We start from the raw sequence: 24,073 nt of genomic DNA, 5'->3' as shown, positions 1-24,073 counted from the left end.
CAAGCAACTTGACGGAAACATGTCTAGTACTCTAGTGTAATGGAAAACATTGCTTACAGCGCTTCATATTTTATCCTAACATTTGGACCAACGCCTAGCACTGGTTGAAATGGGTCGGGTGATATAGAACAAGGTGGGAATGGGCTGAACACCTTAGGTCACAGTAAACAATAACAGCAACAAAAAATTTTATGTTCCATGACTTTCCAATCGATTTTGGCACACTGATCATGAAAAAATAGTTTAAAATTTTCTTGAAACATTTTGTCTTTCTCATGAAAAGAAAATAATCACTTCAAAAATCGATTTTTTAACCGAGGAGATTGATATACAATTCGATTCAGTTCGTCGAGATCGAAAAATGTCTGTGTGTGTGTTATTTTAAAGAGCAGTATAAAGTTCAAAACCACCCTCAGCAGGAAAAAAATGTACAAAAACCAATAAATCAGGGAAAGGGTTTGGGTAGCCAGCAGACCCGCTAAAATAATTATTCTTGCGCGTAACCAGACCGGGGAGGACCCCGGTACTACCATACGGCAATAGTTCAGGAAGGGTTCATGTGCATGGCACACACTCTAATCCAACGACTTAGTAGTTAGATCCTTCACTATGGTTTCAGCACCACAACTTCTTGAGCCCTTTGGTTCCTTGGTCGGTGCCATTTAGCACCGCAACTCCTTTAAGCTCTTTGATTCCCTTCTCACCGACCCCTCCATTGACTTCTGCACTTCGTTTGTCTCGTAGCTCTTCAAGATCAGGCATAGATAGTCGGGGACCCTCATTCTGAGCAGCACTGTGGCGATGGCTCCCCAACTGGCGCTGCATTCTTCACATCTATCGTGACCACTGCGCAGTATCGATCTCCTATTCGCCTCCATTTAAATGCCTTCTCCGCACTCTCTAGCACTGCCCGAATTACATCAACTTTTGATGCTCCTTTGTGAAGTCAAAAATGCATTCTGGATACTATGCTATATTTTTTTTCACCCTAAGGAGGAAAATTGGGTAAACACCAATTTTTTTTTCACTAGTGCGACATTTTTTTGTTAAAACCAATCTTTGCACATGAAGGGCACAAATCCTTATTTGTTACACTGTTGCGTTTCGACTTCGCCTCATCAGAAACCGACACTAACTTTATGTAGGAATAGAATAGCGCCGGCTTGACGCAAATCCCTTAAAACTAAAACACACTTTGTGTTTCAATCGAACGACTGATCAAACGTGATGTCCCGTCCAAGCAGAAATTCTGTTTATATCGATGAGACACAGTGAAGCCGAAACTTGTCTTGGTTTAGCAGGTCTATGCGAAAGCCTCCACCCTAAGGAGGGAAATTGGGTAAACACCAAAATTTCTCAGTAGGGCGAATTTTTTTGGTAAAACCAGTCTGGGTATCCCGCGCTCGCTTTCTGTGCATTTCGTCAGCTCGGAACTATTCCATACGAGGGCGAATCGCCCGGTGATTCCCCTGGCTTTGACAGCAACACCAGCTTCAGTATCTTCCATATTTCGGGGTAGTTGCCTTTATCTAGACACCTCTGCAGCATCATTCTGAGTATGTGTGGATATGTATGGATCGCAGCTTTCAGTACCACGTTTCGTATTTCATCTGAATTGGGGGCTTTCTTTGATTTCAATCGCTTCGATGCTTCTGTGAGCTCATCAATAGTCACTTGTCGATTGACTGTGTTTGATTCTTCTTCATCGCCGCACGGTTTCGGTGGCCAGGTAGTTGGGTAGTGCTTCGTGAAGAGAACTTTAACGATTATCTTAGTCTACCCGGGTACATTTCGGCTGGCGTTGACGAGTCTCTCATTTTCGCCATCAAGACTAGTGTTCCCCCAGGGGTTTGTGTCTACTTCTCGGCACAGCTTTCGTTTTGTCAATCTGACTTGCTAAGCCATAGCTGCCCGAAACACTGCCTTGCGCTCCTTCCATCTGATTCCGATACTGCTCTGAGGCCGCCTTTTAGCTCTGAGACTAGCAGCGTGTAGCGTACAGAGCGTCCTCCAGTAAGTTTCACGCCGTCTATTGCATCACTACACTTTTTCTGACATTGCAGCGGCACGAGCCGTCACAATCCTTTCGCCGGTCATCCTCCGTGCTGCAGTAGGGTCCCGTTGGCCGATACAGTAACGAATCGCCTAGTGGTCACTTTTCGCATAGTTTCCAATCCATGTTCGCCGTCAGTGAAGGACTACAGAATGCAACGTCAATGTCACACCGAAAATACTAAAAATGTGTTTTCTGTTACAAGAAATGGTATAGTGCATCGAAGAAATGAATTCGATTATTATTATAAACTTACAAGTTACAATTTTCTCTAGTTACAAAAATGAATATTCAAGAGTTGCTTGAAATTGCAACGTCTAGAATACACGTTAATAAGGTGTAGAAGACGCTAAATTGGAATGAATGGAAAAACATATAAAAAACCTGTCTCACGAATCTCCGTGGATAGAAGTGTGAAATACAAGTTTACCATTGCAAAGAATGTTCGAACAAATAAAATGCCGAAATTTGCTTTGAATCTTCTGATCAGGCAGGCGAGTTGTAGATGCACATGCTTTTTCGCTTGATTGGATTAAAGACTATCTCCGACAACATTATCAGACAACTGAGAATAACCATTTATTTGTCTATTTAATTTTTTATGAAATTGATACTTTTTATATCATTGGACTTACGAATTAAAAATATCGTATTCCGATTTTTCTAGTTCGAAAGAATTTCTAGATCCCTGAAACTATGGTAAAAGTCAAAATGTAAAGTGTGTGCAAAAAACTACTGATTACACAGCAAGAATAAGAACCTTAGCTCTATTGACTTTCAGCAATCTTCCAAAGCCGTTGGAACTTGATAAGATTTCCTAGATTAAGCAAATATTATACGTGAACATTTGAAAGTTTTTTTTCGGAATTTTTGGGTTTTTGGACAATGCAAAATACCTACACGTAACCTTCGGAATGGATTCTATTTCTCCCAAATGTGACATGAATGTGCAAGTATGCGGTGTCTGACCTTAGCGGAAGATTGATATTCTTATCGTACATATATAGAAGGATCTTAATCACAGAATTGTCACTCACAATCAGGTGTTTCAAGTGGTTCGAAACGAATGGTTTCGTCTGGAGTAAACTCCCTCAGCCTTATGAACTACAAATCGATTTTATGTTGAAAATCCAGTAATTTTAAACTGTAAGTGCTAGTTATTTAGTATTTTCAAAACAATTTCTACGCAACACATGCACCTTAATGCGAAAAATAGGGTGTATGTCAAATTGACGCATCAAAACCTGAAGGTATATCCAGATAAATCTGGGAAGATTGCACCCCCTCCCCAGCCATCGCTGTACTGTAGTGTAAGATAATGTAGTAGCACCAATCACTAATGCTGGGTTCAAATCCAGCTAATAGAGGGGAAATTGTTTCACGAGTTCAAATATCCGTTAATCCAATTGTTCATTTTACGATTTGTTTCCTGCTATATGCTGCCTTAGGTGAGGGTCAAACCGAATGGTCCCTCATTGACGGAGCGTCCTTGCCCAGTTTAAAAGCTATGCCAACCCTAGTAACAACTGAGGTTTTATCGTACTTTTAAAGCTACTCATAAGGTATATTGCACTTTTAGCGTGCTATAAAACTTTAATTGTTACGTGGAAAACAATTGACAGCTTTCAAACGCCAGGTGTTGCAACAGTACATTCTGTTTGAGTCCTAAGTCTTAAATATTTTACTATTCCAGTATATTCGTTCTTCTCTTACCAAAATATGTTTCAAGTTTATAAAATTATAAAATTGTACTTTAAAACCGGAAATGCCATTAGATTCGTTTGCTGTTATATCACATAGTCAGGATTCAATCGCGTACTTTTGGTTTATATATAAGTAGATACACCTACACCAGCCGTAGCCGTGTGCACGAGTAACACAGTGAACCAAGGAAAACGGTCAAATTGCCATGCGGTTTTCATCGACCTGCGAGAGAATCGGAAAACTCTCTCGCTTTCAAATGAAAACAATCAACAAACCGAATATAGCCTTTTTCAATCTCACTCTGTCGGCATGCAGCAAAAGCAACTCGTAAAATCATATGCGGCATAGTCATCAGCAAATCAACAAGAAAACTGTCATCGTCATTCTAAGACGATCAGCTGAGAGAGTTTCGACGAGAAGTAGCAGTTTCCCGGCGCATGTCTGTTCTTCCGTTCTTTTCACCGATCGTGGCGCCTCTGGCCGGTCGGGGCCCGAAATCTCGCTAGTCACACTTTCGAAATTCCGAGCAAACCTTTGGCTCAACCGTCGTCGGATGAAAATTCAGTTCGCTGCGGATTTTCATGGGAAAAACATTTCAATTCACTATTGGTCCGTGCCTCGTCCGTGCGGTTGTCCGTTTTGGTTCCTGGTGGCATTTTCATTGTGATTAATCAACCTTGTTGCTTGGTTCTAAGGGTGAACCCATTGACCACTGACTGGGGTGAGTGTACGTGTGTACGATTCGTCGGGGAAGTCGATGTACGAATATCTAATCAGGCCAGTGTCGCTGCCGGATTTATAGCAAGGTGCTCCGCTCCGTGTGGAACAAAGAAAGTGAGAATCGAATTTAGTTACGACACCCGCGAAGGATTCGACTGAAGTGGTTACGTGTTTGTGAAGGAAATTTTGGAAAATCAGAAACCAACAATTTCTCCGGGTAGAAGAAAGTTGAAGAGTGCTGGTGTGAAAGAACCCTACAATTTATACCACAATCAAAGTGAGGGTTGAAGATAAAAAAGTTTTTTTTTGTTTTAACCCCGCTGGGTGATATTTGCTGCTGCTGTCGGTGGTGAAAAACTAACGACCCCAGGAAAAGTTTCGAATTATTGTCACTCTGGGACGGTCGCAGGTGCACCGAAAGAGGAAAAGTTGAAAATAATAGCTACTGATCGTTGGTGATAAATATTTGAATTGTGTGAATCAGAATAAGTAGCACGAATTGTGAATTGTGTTGGAAGAGGATCCAAAAGGAAGAAGTGGAAACGAAAGGCGAATTTTATTTAAATTACGTGCACAGGAAAAAAGAAGGCAACGAAAACATCTTCCTCCGCAGAAAGAGAGCATGTGAGCAAAATTGAAAGAATTATATGAGCTTGGGAAACGTGCAACACTCTTCGGAATAGTGATATTTTGGTGAGATACATTTTGTTGTGGTAAAAAATTGGCAAGATTTTCATCTGAATTGGCTTTGCAGGTGGTGATTTTTCGTCTGGCCTTTGTAGGAAACAGTTTATTCAGACAGTGGTATATTGTACACAGTGTAGAATTTATCAATCACGTGCATAGACACCGATGGTTTGAGTGCATTTTTATGCGCAGGCTACCGTTCACGGCAGGTACATAAGGGTAAATTATTACTTAACACCAGTGAAAATAGGGAAGTGGGGAAATTTTACGATGTAGTATTCAAAGCAAGTATTTCATTGATCTGAGTATTGTTAATGAAAGGCGAATAATTACACTTGGAAGTAGAAATTAACTTATAAACAAAAAGTTGTATAGTATAATTAATTTCAAAAAGCTGAATAACATTATCCGTTTGCCTAATAAAATGTGTACTATCTAGAGTATTCGTGTCCATCGATACAAGGAGCTTGTACCAATTTATAACTTCATGACCGATTATTTAACATGAATTAAAATTTCATACCCTCAAATTCAGGATTGTATGCTTTAGATATGCACAGGGATTATAACCTTATATCAAGTAATAGTAATCGTACATATTCTTATCAAATCGTATGTTTGGATGCAATTCTGAAGATTTCTATTACTGAAGATTTGGATGGATATGAATGACATAACATTTCTTAACTTTGTGAGAATGCAGACCAGTGGTTGGTCCAGGGGGAGGGTCCTGGGGATCCGAAATCTCTCCGAAATTTTTTACTTGCTGAGAAATTTTAAATTAGTTTCAATTTTATACTAGTTACAAACTTAAATCCATTTCAAACCTAATATGACCAAAAACTGATATTGATAAGGCTGTTAAGGTGTTATATATGTTGAGGTACGGAAAAAGGAGAAAGTTTGAATTTTTGCTGCCATATTTAATGAAATACTTATACGTCTAACGTAGTACAATGTCCAATTTGCAAAATCCACTTGAGAACATGAAAAAATATTAATAGGGTTGAAGTATTAAATGATTAAAATGCGAAAACTGCCCTAATTTAAACAATAACATTTCATAACGTATTTTAATCGTAAATGATACCGGCTTGAACCTTCGTTCGAACCGGTCACAAATCTTGATAGCTCCTGGTTTACCTAGAGTTTTTGAACAGCAACAGTCTTTCTCAAGGCTATTTATATTTTCGCTCGATCAGTCTACCTATATTTTTTCGACAATTAGTCTTTTTCAAGACTACCTACTTTTTCTACTCAATCAGTCTTTTTCAAGACTAAAACATTTTTCAAAAACCTAAATTCAGAAATATTTAATTCTTCCAACATGCCTGGGTCCTTCCAGAAAGGCCGTGTGCCAAAAATTAAAGCTAAACGGAAAAGGGTATCTTATCCACCCGAAAATTTAATTGACTTCAGTAACTCATTCGATGTTTTATCCGAATTGAACATAAGCCAAGAGCTTCTTCTCTTAAACCAAATAATAACTATATTATAGAATTTAATGGTTTGAATTTAACGTGGTCAGATAAAGTTAAATACTTGGGTAATATAAAAAACTCACTTTTAAGGATCACATTGAAGGAATCCAAACAAAATGCAACGAATATATAAAATGTTTATACCCTCTTATAAATAGGAATACTAGGCTCTGCCTAAAGAACAAACTATTAATTTATAAACAAATATTTAGACCGGCAATACTATATGCAGTGCCAATCTGGTCAAGTTGTTGTGCTACTAGAAAGAAAACGCTTCAAAAGATTCAGAATAAAATTCTGAAAATTATTTTGAAGCGTCCTCCCTGGTTTAGCACAAATGAGTTGCACAGACTTGCAAACATAGAAACATTAGAAATTATGACGAACAGTATTATAAGCAACTTCTGACAAAAATCGTAGCAATCTTCAATTGCAACGATTAGCTCTCTTTATAGTTTATAAGTTAGTTTATAAGATTTGTTTAACTTCTTATTCAGAAGACAAGTAGGTTTAAAAAATCCTACTGAAAAAATACTTAACTGCGAAAGCATATTATAACTTAATAATAATTAACTGAATCATGTAAACAATAGGGATGAAAAGTCACCACTTGTGGCTGAACACCCAATATACTAAATTAGAAATGTAATGCAAACAAAACAATATAATCAAATAGAAAATAATATACATAAAAAAATAAAAATCGTTAATAACGTATTTTTAATCGTAATACCTGTAGAGCACTTATTTTCCTGAAAATTAAAAATGGTAATGATTTTTTATCTTAGGGAAAATTATATAAACTACCGCTGTTACAATAAATTGCTGTACAAAGGATATGTGAACCGCATCCAACAAAACTTACGACGAAATCCGAAGGGCTTCTGGACTTCTGTTAATACGAAGAGGAAGGAAACAAGTCTTCCGTCTAGGATGGTCTACAATGGCGAAGTAGCGACTACGACGGCGACAAAGTGCTCCTTATTTTCCAGCTACTTCTCGAGTGTCTGATGCGCCAACTGCCATCGAGCTCGACAACGCGCCCTGTGATGTTCCCGTTGGTGCGGTGGATATGGATGTATTCACCATTTCAGAACAATCGGTTCTCTCTGCAATACAAAAAACGAAATCGTCTTATGCTCCAGGATTAATTGCTATGCCTTCAGCTGTTCTGAAAAAATGTTCGGATATTTTAGCGATTCCACTGACGCACCTTTTCAATGTGCGCACTTCAGCAGCGAAAATTTCCCGATGATTGGAAGTGTTCAGTCATGTTGCCGGTACACAAGAAAGGTGACAAAGGCAACATCGAGAACTACCAGGGAATCACTTCTCTGAGTTTCGAGTCAAAAAATTTCGAATCGCTTATCAACGAGGTGCTGTTCTCTGCTAGTAAACATTACATAAGCACTTGTTAGCACGGATTCTTTCCCGGTCGATCGATGAAGACGAGCCTGCCCTAGTTACAATTGAGGTTTTATGATAGTTTTATAGCCACTCATAAAACTTAGATTGCACTTATAGCGTGCTATAAAACTTCAATTGTTACTTGGGTGGTCTCCTTCACATCCTTCTGTACTGAACAAATGTCCAAAAAACTTCAGGTGGACACGATCTACACAGATCTTAAGGCTGCCCTCGACACTGTTAACCATGAGATACTGCTAACGAAGCTTGATAAACTTGGATGCACTGCCCGATTCTGCCGTTGGCTTCGATCATCTCTTGTTCACCTTAAAGTCGTTGTTCAAATTGGTGACAATGAATCTGAGTCCTTTTCCAACCATTCTGGAGTTACTCAAGGAAGTACACTTGGTCCGCTACTGTTTTCACTGTTCGTGAATGATGTGGTTTTCGTCTTAATGCTTGGAGGGAAACTGTTCTTCGTCGACTACTTGAAAATATTTCTAGTTATAAGGAAAGAAACCGATAGCCGTGAGCTACAGTATCTCGCTGATACCTTTTATAGTTGGTGTAAAAGAAACAGGATGGTTCTTAGTGTTGCTAAATGCTTTGTTATCAGCTTTCATCGAACGAGGAACATGTTTACTTTCAACTACAACATCGCTGGAGCTCAACTGCAACGCGTTGATCATGTAAAAGATTTGGGCGTCATCCTTGATGAAAGGCTATTGTACACCCATTACTTCTCAGCGATCATTGACAAAGCTAATCGTCTACTAGGTTTTATGTTCAAAAAATCCAACGAATTCTGGGACCCTTTGTGCTTCAAAGCGTTGTATTGTTCATTGGTGCGCTCACAGTTGGAATTCCGAAACGTCGTCTGGTGCCCCTACATGCAACTTGGAGCCAAAGAATTGAAGCCGTCCAGCGCAGATTCATAAGCTATGCGTTACGTCAATTGCCTTGGAATGATCCGCTGAACTTGCCACCATACGAAGACCGTTGTCGATTACTAGGACTGCACACTTTAGAAGATCGTAGACACGCGTCGCAAGCTACCTTCGTACCTAAGCTTCTTCTCGCCAAATATGATGTTCCCAATCTCCTATCACAAATTAACCTCTACGCACCAACCCGTGTCTTTCGTCCTCAAACACTGCTGCAGACTGAAATGCGTAACACTAATTACGCTGCCAACAGCCCGATACTAGCAATGGTCCGTCGCTTCGATTTTACCGACATCTTTGACTTCGTCATTAGTTCTGCACAGTTTCGAAATCGTTTGTTATGACTTTAGATTCATTATTTGTAATTTAGTTCATTAAGGCTTATTGACAGTTGGACGTAAATTGTTAAATACATAAATGATTGGGCGTTAGAATATTCGATAGTAATGTTTTTGAGCATTTCTGGAATACATGTCTAGCGAAATCCCATATACCGTTATTTTCTTCCTATAGGTTTCTATCTTCGCCCCGTTCCATAGTAGTCCCACAGTGGACTATTGATTTTAGCTATCTGAGGTCTTTGAGGAAGTTTCTTAGAATGAAAATCTCCTTCTTTCGATCACATCGGATCGATGACCCCCTAATAGTGAGTTACGAAATTAATTTTCTTCAAAAATTCAGATTCAAAAATAATTATTTCAGTAAAATTATAGAAAAACTAACCACTAAGATTTCTTTCGGAGACTTTTGGGTTCGAGATATGAGGCGTTGTTTGTGAAAGGTCCCCGCAAAACAGTTTTTTCATCACAATTTCTTTTATGGAGCTTTAAGCGATTTCTGATGTTCTATAAAGTAATATAAACGACCATATTTATGTCAAATACTTATTACACGGCTAGCGTAGTACAATGCCTAATTTGCAAAACCCACTTGTAAACCTGAATAAATATTAATAATTGTCGAAGTTATAACCATTTCCGCAAGAGCGCGTTTTTCTCAAAGAGATTTGCCGTGACCTGTACAACAGTTCAACTGAAAGCATAAAACTAGACTAAATCCATTAGTATAAGTATCTGTGGTGTCCTTGAACGATTCGTTGAGAAATGTTTTTCTTTCCTTTGGAAACGGGGACGATCTTTCAAAAAAAACACCATGTTCACAAGAAAAAAAAATAAAAATATTTATAAGATCGATTCAAAAATTTTGACGGAAACATGAAATCGTTCAAGGGCACGGCAGTTGATTTACGAACATTTTTTTTTAAGTTTTGAAATCGGTTGAAAACTTTTTCAGCAATCGTAGTCACTGCAAAGACGTTTTTGGCTAAATGATTTCGCATTTTAAGTTTCAAGTATAAGCCACGCCTCCGTAAGGAAGCAAGAAGAAAAACGCTATAACTTTGTGTTTGCTGCTCCGATCTTTATAAAAATTTGGGATAACATTCTTAATTTTATATTTTCACATACTAATCTCCGTATAAGTGATATTTTCATTAATTTTATTAATATTGATATTATATCTTCAACAATTCTATAGTTCCTTCTTTTGTGAACAACTTTGCTGAAGACACTATGAATGTATCTTGTACGCTTCAAAAGTTATAACATGTTATTATTTTTCAATGTAACGATAATCCGTTTTGATATACCATCCGAATTTTATTTTGATAATGATGATATCAGGAATATTTTGTACTCCATTTGGGATATACCACTGCTAGAAAAAAATGCTAGACAAGTTCTAGTGCGATAAAATCGAAATAATATTTGGCTTATTTAAATGGATTAGTATATTAAACAAAAAATAGGCGACAAAGGGTAATCTACAAACAACAGGCCATAACTTTTAAAATATTCAAGATAGATATTTGGTGTCTGTAGTAAAGTTATTCGCAAAAGTAAGAGCTAGAAATCTGTTGAAGACATCATATCAATATAATCACTTGAAAGAAAATTCATGAAAATATAACACTCATAGAGGGATTAATCAGCAAAAACGTAATACCAAAAGAAAGAATACCATATTGCATCCATCAAATTTTCCGAAGATACCTATGACATATAATTAACCGTTTTGGCGTTAATAATAAATTGCATGCTTTTGGTTTCATTTCTAGCGCAATGGGAAATGATAAAAATCATTCGTCCCCATTAATGTTAAATATCTCTTTTGATAATAGTTCGATTTCAACAAACAATGGCTCTTTCGAGAAGTAAATACAATATAAAGTTGTTATCTATGTCGTCAATTGCGACATAATTTCAAAAACTGAAAAAGCCTTTTTTGCACATTCAAACATTCATATCTTGAAAACTAAACATTGGAATCAAAAACAAATTAATAGCGTTCTGTCTGGATGAAAGGCGTTTCATTTGAAATTGGTTTGGATAAGATCAGTTCAACCATTGCTGAAAAACACGAATGAGAGTTTTTCCATTACATACACACACAGACATTGTGCTAAATCGTCGAGCTGAGTCGATTGGTATAAAAAACTCGGCACTTCGGGCCTTGGAAAAAATCTTGAAAGTATGAGCGAATTCTATACATTTCTTGATTAGCATAGGCTAATGCATTGGCGAACACTGAACTTTTGAAGAAACAATTTGCATTGGATTTAACGTTAGCGACAGTTACACTGTCGATAACAATTCAGCGGTTCACAGAACCATCTGTGGTGAACTAACGTCATTATATGGTGCAATGAGAATGTAAATTATGTAAAAAAATCAACAGCTTAATTTTTCGACTTGTGGTCAGCTTTTCGGGATTTTTGACCCCTGTGCGACTGTAAGAACTCGTTCGCACCAACCAGTTAGTCAACTCACGCGCAGTAGTATCATAACCGAGAGTTACATCTAATACGTCTTCCCTGCTAGACCGTGTAAATGTTGGGCGAATTCCTCTATGCAGTATAAACATATTTGTACTGCACTGTAAGTATTTCATCAATTCAGTATCTCTCATATTGATATCTGAGCTGACCCAAATTATGTGGCGGCCATTTGCATGATACAACCCTTTTGAAATCATCAGAAGGTGATGATTCATCATACGGCAAATATGCCAAACAATAGACGCATATTCTACTTATTCTATCAACAGTCATATTGACTGTCACAGCACAAATATCACGATTTACATGGACGGATATAAGCGCAATTCGCAAGTGTACATCCACGAGACATTTCACGTGGATTTGTGACGCCATTTTTGTTGAAAGCTACGAAGACGGGGCTAAGAAGCTTTCAACACAGAAGTTTCATTCATGGAAAAACGCATCCTGAACCAAAGCTATAGAAGCTTTTCTTTCCTGCACAAGGTGTGATAAATTTATAATTGCCATAATTTTATGCTAAAGATTAATTTGTGCTACTCTAATCTAAGCTAAGACCAGCTCTGACGAAAATATCTGTACACCATTCAGCGACGAAGCGTAGCAGTTCATCACGCTCAGGCACACGGTTGCCAGAGTTGATCAGGTTACTCTAACCATATTTGTACAGAGCACTACAATTTCATCATTAGTACGGATTGTATAGTAATTAGAAGCTATCGAACACGTTGGCTCGCAGTCGCTTATAGCAAACCCCGAAATGAGTATTAGGGGCATGACCATCCTTTGAATACCACGATTTGCGAAGAAACAAAAGTCCACTGTGTCAGAGATTCGCCTGACACAGCAAGCGCAAGCCCCATGATACTCCGTGCGAGTTTGACATTTTTAGACCCGCCAACCATTCAGTCCTCGACACGGACACCTTGACTTGAGGATTGGTATTTCAGCCGTCTCTTACGACATGGGAGCAGGACCTAGTGAATCAATCTTGGCTGACATACTTCAACTCGCCGGATGTCACATTGCCTTCAGACTGATTTTGTCCGGAGAAAAATAATATACTGGGTTTGAATTGAAAAAAATTAACAAGTATAAACACAATACTCCAGTTAAAATCTATTTGACTCTAATTCGAATCATATCTGAAAAGATATATTCGTTTGACTAATAATCTTAAAAATAAAATTTCAATCTATATACAATAAATGTTTTGTACAGCTTCACGACACTGCATGATTCTAAGAATTTTTCCTAAATAGGGTTAGAACTTAGAACGACTGACATAGATGAGCATCGCTGTAGCCCCAGTGATATCAGGTCGTGTATTAACTTGAAATGAGTGATCAATTAAAGATCACTTTTATTTAAAATTAAAATTGGATGCGAAATACGGTTTGCATCAGGGGCGGATCCAAAAAAAGTTTTCGAGAGTTGTCTAAAATGTCGATTTTAAAATGAACATTGTACAATTCGTAATACTTCAGGATTTACAATTGAAAAAAAATCTTCTACCTTATAGTTTAGGTTCACGAAAAACCATTTTACATCCAATAAATTCTCCGAAGATACTATTGAACTCAACTTAACCGTTTTGGCATTGATTGTCAATTGGATGTTTTTTCTGTTATTTCTAGAGAATAGAAAACGTTAGTAACACGGTTCAATACACAACGAAAAAATGGAAAAAAGTTTAAGAACTCAGCAAAATTTTTGAAAAAAAATTAGGACCGGGCTTCACAGTTAACAACCAAAGTTTGTATGGAGAACTAGGGTGGTTCTATAGGGAAGATATCCAAAAAATAGTCGTCGTAAATTTTCGCATGAAGTCTTACATAAAATGCTTATTACATCGAAAAAGGAATCTATGCAATTGTTAGCTCAGTCGGACATCATTACGGGCGTGCAGCGTTTGAATATTGATTTACAATATTCAAAAAAATCTATGAAACGTTGAAAATAGAATTTTTCCTGCGAGATATGTTTAAAAATAGCATGAAACATCAATATCTAGTGGTAAAACAAACGAAAACCGCCAAAAGCAAATTTAATTTTTTTTTTGGTACCAAGGATTTGGAACTTTTTGAAAAGAATTTCTGAAATCAAATATTATATTGTAATGTCATTAAATTTTAAAATGCATGCTGTCAAAGCAAAAAAGTAAAAAAAAGAAGCGGTAAGTGTCAAAATTGAAGTTTTTGGGGACATTCTAGTTGTAAAAAAAGAATCTTTCTTTGGAATTGGATAAACTTTTGAATATCGAATTTTTCTTTTTGACTATTTTAGACTTAGTTTCAGCAGATTTAGTGAGCTACAGCTCACTCTGTTTTGTTTTTCTTACGCCAGTGCACGCTTACGTTTCTTTCATTTTTCTCATCCTCCTATGCTGCTGTTATTGGGGAATCGGTCAAAATCTGAGTCGATCGGCGTTTACGACCTTGACGTTTCTTCGAATCATTTTGTGCACTCGCCTAGGGGAAAGGTCTGACGTCTTCAGGCAGGCTTACATCTGCAGCGGATTCTATGCTGATGGACGAGTTTTTTTTTCGGGGTTGGGTTGATCTGTTACAAATCTTACTAGGAAATCCTCAGGAGAAAAAAATTCAGGATTGAAGGGGTAGCACATCTTTCTTGTAAAGATAAACATTTTTGGTTTGGGAGCAGAACAAATCCAAATGATGGCAGAGGTTTGGGGTTCCAAGGAAGTGAATGTGAAGAAACTTTGAAAGAACCGGCATTAGTTTTTTTTTTATTCATTTCGTTTATTTGATAGGCACAAATGCGTTAGCTTGGCGGTGCCGAATTCTTTTGTTTTTACATTTTGAATATCTTAAAACTAGGAGGTTACAATGTTGAAATATTTTTTTTTATAAAAGAGAAAAAATTTACAGCTATCTTAAGACTAGAAAAAAATTCTATATATAAGAGAGGGGGCAAAAGATTTTTTTTTATGAAAAAATTTAAAACAAGGCATTCAATAGTAATAGTTTTTTAGGAAATATTTACAGTTATCTTAAAACTAACAATATAGTTTGGTACACAAAAGGGGGAACAAATATTTATGAAAAATTTCACAGATGTTTTAAAACTAGGGATACAATTCTATTTACAAGATGGGGCACAATAGTTTTAACAAAGAGTAGAAATTACAACTATCTTAAAACTAGGAATACGGAATACAAATTTGATTTTTTATCGGATACTTATGCTTGGTCATTTCCAAAATCGGTGTAGAAGTAGTTGTATCAAAAACAGGGGAGAGAAGGCGTAGATGGTGACCGGTAGAGAACAGCAAAACTTGCAACTTTCGGGCAAACGGGAGATCAGCGAAACAAATTTGCGCCTCAGTCTAGTAGGTCGGATTGGCGGATGGTATTCTTCGGACCCGCGGGAAATCCTTCAAAGGGAATCCTTCGGACCTCGAGTCGCTCTCGCTTCAGATTCCGTAGTGATAAGGGCGAAGGCGGTTACATAGTGGCAGTCTGAAGCTTATCGGTTCCACACGGCAAGAGGAAACTTCTAAAAACGAGAAATAAAAAGAGAGGGGCTAAATTGGGATATTTATCGTTTTTATGAAAGTATAAATAAGGGACATATAGGGGAAATCACGATTTGCCAGCATATCTCGGACTGGTACATTGGGTGGTCTACCTCGGGCCTGAAGGGAATCCTTTAACTGAGACCTGGCGTCCAAATACCCGGCGCATACCCAGACAACGTGCTCGATGTCATGATAGCCCTCGTCACAAGCGCACAGACTACTCTCCGCAAGCCCAATACGCCGCAAATGTGCATCTAAGGTGTAGTGGTTGGACATCAGTCGGGACATTACACGAATAAAATCCCGACCCACATCCATCCCCCTGAACCAAGGCTTCGTTGATACCTTTGGGATAATCGAATGTAGCCATCGTCCAAGTTCACCATTGCTCCACGAGGTTTGCCAACTGTTGAGTGTCCTCTGACGACAAATACTAAAAAATTCGTTGAAGCAGATTGGTCTTTCGTATATGTCACCATTTAATGCGCCCGCCTTTGCTAATGAGTCGGCCTTTTCACTGCCCGGGATAGAACAATGAGAGGGGACCCAAACAAAGGTAATCTGATAAGATTTTTCAGATAACGTACACAAGGACTCCTGTATCATCCCCAGAAAATACGGGAGTTGCTTTTTAGGCTTCACCGCACGAAGAGCCTCGATAGAGCTGAGGCTGTCCGAAACGATGAAGTAGTGATCTGTGGGCAGAGTGTCGATGATCCCAAGGGTGTACTGAATTGCAGCTAACTCTGCGACGTAAACTGAAGCAGGATCATTGAGCTTGAATGAAGCGGTGATAATATTGTTGAAGATACCGAAGCCAGTGGACCCATCGAGATGTGATCCGTCAGTGTAGAACATTTTGTCACAGTCGACTTCTCGGAATTTATTATAAAATATATTGGGGATCACTTGAGGGCGTATATGGTCCGGGATTCCACGAATCTCTTCCTTCATGGATGTGTCGAAGAATACAGTAGAATCAGAAGTATCTAGGAAACGAAGCCGGCATTAGTTGTACGAGTGGGGAACATGGGGAGACTTGACCAGGTTTTCAGTTAAACCTACATAATTCTCTAAAAAATATTTCAATCCTTCAAAACTCATTTAAATGTAATGTGCAAAAGTATCATGCGTATTCATGATTTTGCAGGATTGTTAATTTTCTATTTCAAAAGTTATAAAAGTTTTCTGTGATCATTTTTTCTGGTGAATTCTCCCCGCGGTGGGCGGATTTTGAAGTATCAAAACAAAAAATAATGGCATAAAACATTCTGTAATCATTCTTTTACATATTATCGTGATTCTTAGTACCAGGAAACAATTTAGAAGGATTGTATTTCATGAATTTTATTTTTTAACAGTAGGTACCACAGAATAGTAAATATCAGAAATTTTGTAGCTTTCTTTAGCTTATTGCCACTTGTTCCAATATCCCCATAAAATCTTGGTCAATCCCATGTTCCCCTGCATGGTGGCAGGCAAAGTATAAATTGACATCAGCATCTTTGCTTCGTTCTTAGGAACCAATATAAATACAAAAATGACCGGAGAATACTGAAATGTTGTTTAATATACTAATAAACAAATATAAAGATACACTTCTGTTTCGAGTTTTCTATTCTATTCTAAGCCTTACATAGCCATTATTGAAAAGAATCCTCGAAAACACTGCAGTTATTTTGTAGTGTTTTCTTGACAATATTAATATTTGTAGCATATTTTCATATGTCGTAAATATTTTAAAACGGCCACGCCTACTGTGCAGAGTTGGATTTGAAGATATTTCAAAATAAAACGGCAATTAAATTATTCATTCAATGAATAATTTAATTAACTAATTGTTTTGAATCGTCGGTCAAGAAGGAAGAAACGAGGATAACCGTACCGACCGTTTCAGTTTGAAGGGGATATAATAAATTTTGGCTAAGAAGGTTAATTTCACTCCTTTAGTCCTTTGGAGTGGGACAGAGGTATTTACACCTTGCCCTGCCCTGACTAATAATCCTAGGTTAAAGCGCCTCTACTCGCTCTGGATAATACTAAAAAATTCCTTTGATAATGAAACGAAAAAAGTATATGCAATATTTTACTACGACCTGTTAGTGAAAAGCATGTGAAAGAAAATGCCTAATTGTTTACAGCTCAATTCTTTGCATTGTGGGACCCTGAATCCTGATTTTAATTATTGGGCCGTTTCATATATCGAGATAAAAAGTATTTTCAACGGAAGAGTGATCTTTTAATGGTGGATGTCATATTATGTAAAATTTAATTGAGAAGAAACGAACGGCTCCAGGAAGTAACATGATTGCTCCATACTGAATTCATTTGCACCAACGATTTCAATTAAGATTAGAGTGAACGAGATTGATGGTGGTAAATCCGGGTAGCGTTTTGCCAACGGTGAAACTACTTTCGTGGATTATATTTCTTATTGTGAGCAGCAAAATTAGTCACAAATGTACGGCATTTTGCTATACGGAATGGTATCAGCATTTTACATCTGATGTTTAAATTGTGTAGCAAATGTATCATTTTTTTATCTCAATCGTTCTTCGTGGGAAGGATTGCGTAACCCGATCAGAAACACACAACAGAAATATTTCAAAACTATATCTCGCATTGTTACTTGTTATAAATTTCTGTTACGAGACCTAATTTATAACAAAATATGTTACAGAAATTGTGTTCTGTTATAATCTTGTTATTTCATTTTGATCGGGAAATGCAACAAATTGTGTAAAATATTGTACAAAACCTATTTTAATCCACGTTGTGGTGCAATGGTGCCTTTCTCATTTATTAAAGCTATGGTTTAATAGCTTATAATATAACATTGTGGAAATATCTATTACATTCTTATTACACTTGTTAAGTATATATGAGTGCACGACTGCCACGAACCTGATGAGCAACATATCGACGCTAACACACTTGAAACAAACAAAAATAAAATATTTAATTAGCATAATCAGCGTGAGTGCAATGTTATCTTCATGTTAGCATATTTTGTAATGCGAGGAGGGGGGAGGGTAGGGAAATAATTATTGGGAGGAGAGGATGCGTTGGGAACAACCTAACATATTTTGGTATACGGGTAGGTGAAGGGAATGTGGGTGTGAGGTTGGTCTGAAATGGGGTGGGGGTGAGAGTGTTGTGAAGGGGTTGGGGTGGATGCGGGCTGCAACAGCCAACTTCATATTATACCTTCCATTTGTGATTAAGATAGTGAAAGTCGGTTCAGTCATCACCTAAGTGGCTATAGTTCTGGAATATGTTCGGAACCAGGGACTTCCGAAATTATCGATATTGGACAATTTTTCCAAAAATCTTTGGTTTACCATCAGTGATCAACGCCAGCGAAGTACTTTGATGTTCATATCAATAGACTTTTAACCTATTAGGTATTACAATTGTACCGGTTTATATTAGAAATTCCCATGTGACCGTAATAACCTTTCTGTAACTCCGCATGAGCTTGAGCTTGTGCGACCACCCCTGGTTGCTATTTTATTATCGATCTGAACTAGCTGAAGTTGCACAGGGAATAAGTAGATAATTATCCTTGGGGGTGGCGAAACATCTTTCAATGTGCAACTCCTGGTAATCCTAAAGTGTTTTATGATCAATACCGGCGCCGGCCCTGGCCCGAACGTAGATCACGGAAGGGAAGGGAGGGAATGGTTAGTCCGATACTTGCTTTTGCTAGAGGCCGTATATACTACTGCGCACTCCACAAGTATCACGGGAGGAGGATATTTTTGCTAGTAAGAATATAGAAGTTGGATCTACCTTTTATTGACCGACGCCAGAGAGGTTACTCCACTATCTGGACTAGATATCGATCCACCAAACTCATGGACTGGGGACCAACGGCTTTACTTCCCTTCCGAAGGAAGACGTGACCACAGACTTTTTCACCACAGAAATATCTCAACGACCGCGGCTGGAATTACGCTTATCACTCAACCACCGGCGCCGTCCGTAATAACATCCCCGTAACTCCGGAACCAAAAGTCAGTACTGAATGAAATTCAATAGCAGTCAATGGAAGTATTATATGTTTCATTTGAAATTAATTTTGTAAAAATCGATTAAGAAAATAGGAATAGGTGGAAAATAGGTGACATTAGCTTAGGAACTAGGCGAGTTTCTCGGGGGACTCAAGAACCGTCATAGGTGGCCAATGTGGTCAAAGCTACTTTGATTGGTCATTGGTGATCTATACCCACATATTCAAGTAATGTTGAACCTATTAGAATATGTATTGTTCGGACACCATGGTGTTACCAGTTTATAAGGGAATTTGCTGTGTGATCGAACTCTTCAACCCGTAATTCCGGAACCGGAAGTAGGATCAACTAAATTCAATAGCATCTTATGGGAGCATTATACCGTTCATTTGAAACTAAGTTTGTGCAAATCGGTTCAGTCATCTCTGAGAAAATTGAGTGACGTTATTTGACATAAACATACGCACAGACACTTTGCGATCTCGACGAACTGAATCGAATGCTGTAAGAGACTCGACCCTGCGGGACTCGGTTAAAATGTCGAAATTCTCGCCCGATTGCTTAACCTCTCTCTATGAGAATAGCAAAACTGTGCGAAATCAATAGTCCCAAAAAGTCAATTTTTCTCATTTTTTTTGTGGATGACAAAATCTCGACGTTTCATGAATTTAAGGATATTTGCCGTTAAAAATTTCTTATGTGACCGGATGATTCAATCTGTATTTCCGGAACCATACCACCGATTCGTACGAAAGTTCATAGCAGTCTATAGGAACCTTACCTTACGCTTGAAACTAAGTTTGTGAAAGTCGGCCCAACCATCTTCGAGAAACTGATGTGAGCTTTTGAATTTTGAATTTTCCATTTTTCCGGGAACATCCAGAACCGTCTACGGTGGTCAATGTGGCCAACAAGATTTCGATGGGCCGCCAATAACATAGAACTGCAAATGCAAGATGCTCCTATTTTAGCAAAAAAAATGCTTCCATCGTGGTATCGGTTCGAATATGAGTTTTCTCTGTGACCACACTCCACAACCCGTAACCGGAAGATGGATCGAAACAAAATTTAATAGCAGTTTTTACGGAGCAACACCGTTCATTTGAGGCTAAGTTTGGTTAAATCAGTCCAGACATCACTGAGCAATCGATGTTACTGTTATTCTGACTTTGAAAACTTCCGCTGCGGCTTCCGGAACCGTCGATGGTGGCCAATGTGGTCAAAGAGACTTTGAATGACTGTTAGTGGCCTAGAACTATAAATCCAAGCAGTTGAGGTGATATTTTGGAAAAAATTCACCTTTTTACATTCATCACCGTATATGTTGAAATCGGGATTTGCTGCGTGTTCGTACTCATCACCCTGTAATTCCGGATCCAGAACTCGGAAAAGTTATAAATTCTATAGCAGACAATAGGAATGCTGTACCATTCATTTGAGACCAAGTTTGTAAAAATCGCTTTATCGTGCCTGAAAACCCAGTGTCATTTCACCAAAAGTGCCTGGTATTTTGTTTTGCAAATCACCATCATCGTTATCGACGCTTTCGTTAAGCATTTGCCTCTGTTTTCATCTGCTGCCCGTGTGTAACGAACCCAGTGAAAACCGCAATGGAGAAGAAGCAGTGCGGTGAGTGCGAAAGAGAGATGTTTGAGCAAAACTCGGATCGAATGCCGCAACTTTTGCACTACCTTTTGGGCCAATGCGTTAAATAAAGATGGTAGATGCTGCTCTAACTAGCGGCTTCAAATTGGTAGGGTGATGACAGAAACATAACGCAAATGAATGGGATCATTACCTTAAAGTTCAACTGAGAACGCTCAAAAAGCAGCCATCTTGGAAAACGAAAAAAGTATTTTTTTCGCAAACCGTTGGAAAACTTTTCATGAAAATTAATCAATGTATTCGGGGAATTGATAGAATACGATTGATTGATTTTTGTGAAGATATTTGCAACGTTGTGAGAAAAAACTGCTTTTTTCGTTTTCCAAGATGGCTGCTTTCCAAGCTTTCTCAGTTGAACCGTAATGCCATCGTTTGTACGTTTCTGTCGATACAACTCAATTGTCTTCCTTTAATTTATAAAAGTCAGTTGTGTTGATTAAAGTATACATTTGGAAACATAAACCTTTGACTTATTAATTAATTGTTTTCTGAAAATATACTTAATTGAATACAACTATGTATTGTACTTTACGCAACCAAACTTTTTTTTACGAAATTTATGCTAGCTATGATCGCGAACCAGTCCCATCAAGATAGGAAATCTCATAGAAAATGGGACAAATATGCGATTATGGACTGTATAGGATTGTAAACGAAGTCGAGTCCATTTTCATAGTTTACATAAATTTTGGGTTCATTTGAACTAAAAAGCGTAGATAGACACGTTAATTAACCTATAGCTCCCAAGTCTCCGAAAAAATAACAGACCTATTTTATTTCTATTTTTGCAGAATATGTCACACATCTGGCCAATCAAGATCATGCGTTGATTTTTCAAAGCACAAGTACTCAGTTGAGATAAACATTGCAGCACTAAATGAAACAGACAAACCGTGCAAACCAGATCGGTGTGAGATAAGTGAGCGAACAAGCTAAAAAGTGAAAAATTATTTGCTTCGGTTTGTTTTTGTTGTGAGAGCGATTCTCAAGAGTTAATGCCACTCAGTGGGAAACTTGTGACAAAGTAAATGTAAACGAAACAGGACAACTGAAACCATCAGCAGATAAGCTCAGCAAGCACTCAACCCCGCTTGAATTAAGGAAGGACAGGGATCAATTAACGGGCAATTGGATTCGCACCCGGCGATAAATGTAAGTACGATTCAGTTCACCACACTAGGTAGCAGATTATCCCGTCAGATTAAACATTTGCATTGCATGCACGAATTCATTTCACTCACTTGGTTGGACCACAAAGAGGGACTCCAGTGGTGGAGCCGGTATGTTGTGTTGTTCCTCACTTCGAATTTCGACCAATACCATGAGGTGACTTTCCAACATTGATTGTACTGCTGCTTTTGCAACTCATCTCATATCAACGTCTGACAGGTGCTTCTTCTATCTTCGATATGTTGTCTTTCTCGGAAAGATAAATTATTCAAAGTTCAATTAAACTCAGTAAATATATTAAATGACGACTTAAAATTTTTTCACATACACCGTGCATGAAACATACAGCTAGGTACTATTTCGTGAAGAAAAGAGAAATCGGTGATGGTCGACGGATTGCAGAGCGGTTCAACGAAAACTAGGTTAGGTTGGCTAATGTAATATTTATAATAACGTGCAGTAGCCGAGCGTTTTGAAATCCTGGTTGGCTACCTGCCACTGTGTGTGTGTGTAGCCCATCGCTAACAATGGGTGTGGTTAACAGGCGAATCACATTTTCCTTGAATGAAGCAAGTTTAGAACACATCGGATACGATTATCGATGATATAATTTTTAAATCACGCTCACTAAAAATATGTGTCGAATAAATTGCGGCAATAACAATCATTGTTAATTTATAGTGTTCGGATAGAATGAAAGTGCAGTTTTGTTTCATGTTACGCCTTGCAATGAAATACGATCCTGCATTTTGGGGAATTTTGCCATTCTTGATCGATTTATCGCAGATAGGTATATATCGACAAGAAATATCGCTTTGTTATGGTAGCAAGAATGCGAATTCCGATGCCACACTCAATTTGGTATATTGCGCATGATGTAGGGGAGAGAGGGTAACAGTGGATCAGCAGGAACTATGAAACATTCGCAATAAAATAATAATGCATGGTCAGAATCGTCTCATTCCCTCATATTTCACAATTTCTAATTCTTTACACGTGTTGCTGTATTTTGAGAGAGATCTGATAACTGCTTCCCATTTAATGAATATTTGTTTGTTTTGTTATAGCCAGAGTAAATTTGCAATGAAAAACATTATTCTATCTTTATGAGTTACCATCCGTTGAATAAATATTTAATCCATTGTTATTTATAGCAAATTTTATGCTCAACATTTGTCGCGAACAAAGTTTTTTGGTAACTTGTCATGGTTCTGTATAATTTCACAATTTTCGTGAATAGACCCATTGAGTAACTGTGAAACGATGACGTACAGTGAAATTTTCTTGTTTTTGTGGTCTGTCTCAAAATGTGAATGGGTTCCGACTTTCCACAGTAAATGCTAGTCATATAGTGCAAAATTGGTAAATTTGGACAAGTTTTGTAGAAATTTTCGCTACTTTCAGGATTGCAGCTAATATGCATATATGGTAGTCCTATGTTACGCGATGATATAGTGATTTCTTTCGTAAGCAAGTGATTTTCGCCTCAATATAACTTTAATTCGAAGCGTTTGGATAATTCTTCGTCAAAACAAAAGAACAGAATTTACAAATAGAATATTTCACTATAGACGACTTCGTGGGGCACAAGGGTACATTTTACCACCGACTGTTTATTACCCACAAAAAGTTATTTCCCGTGAGTTTAACCAGTTGGAAAAAATATATGTATTACTTAATAACAGAGTGGTACTATGTATCGCTTTTGGCTACTCAAATACCATGAATTATCATCAAATTTAAATAGTATAAAAAATGTGTTTCACTGTTACCCCCTCTCCCCTAGAAATGCTTATCCTAAAGTGACCGGATGATTATAGCGCCAATGAGGGTCTCTTATTTCTTCATATAG

At 37.8% G+C, this 24,073-nt stretch overlaps 1 protein-coding gene across 23 annotated transcripts in view; it reads left to right on the top strand.

Annotated features, from left to right (window-relative positions):
- The first annotated feature begins 4,335 nt into the window (after nt 1-4,335).
- LOC131689899 (glycine receptor subunit alpha-2) overlaps nt 4,336-24,073 on the top strand; it is a 460,749-nt gene continuing 441,011 nt past the window's right edge. For 21 of the 23 annotated variants that reach the window (XM_058975263.1, XM_058975272.1, XM_058975265.1 and 18 more), the window contains exons 1-2: nt 4,336-5,373; nt 21,843-22,203. The gene's annotated coding sequence lies outside the window, so the exon portion shown is untranslated. The remainder of the gene's footprint in view (nt 5,374-21,842; nt 22,204-24,073) is intronic. The other 2 variants (XM_058975261.1, XM_058975262.1) reach the window with 2 other exon arrangements.

This window comes from Topomyia yanbarensis, chromosome 3 (assembly GCF_030247195.1).
Source record: "Topomyia yanbarensis strain Yona2022 chromosome 3, ASM3024719v1, whole genome shotgun sequence".
Taxonomy (NCBI): Eukaryota; Metazoa; Arthropoda; class Insecta; order Diptera; family Culicidae; genus Topomyia; species Topomyia yanbarensis.
This window is presented reverse-complemented; position numbering and strand designations above follow the sequence as displayed.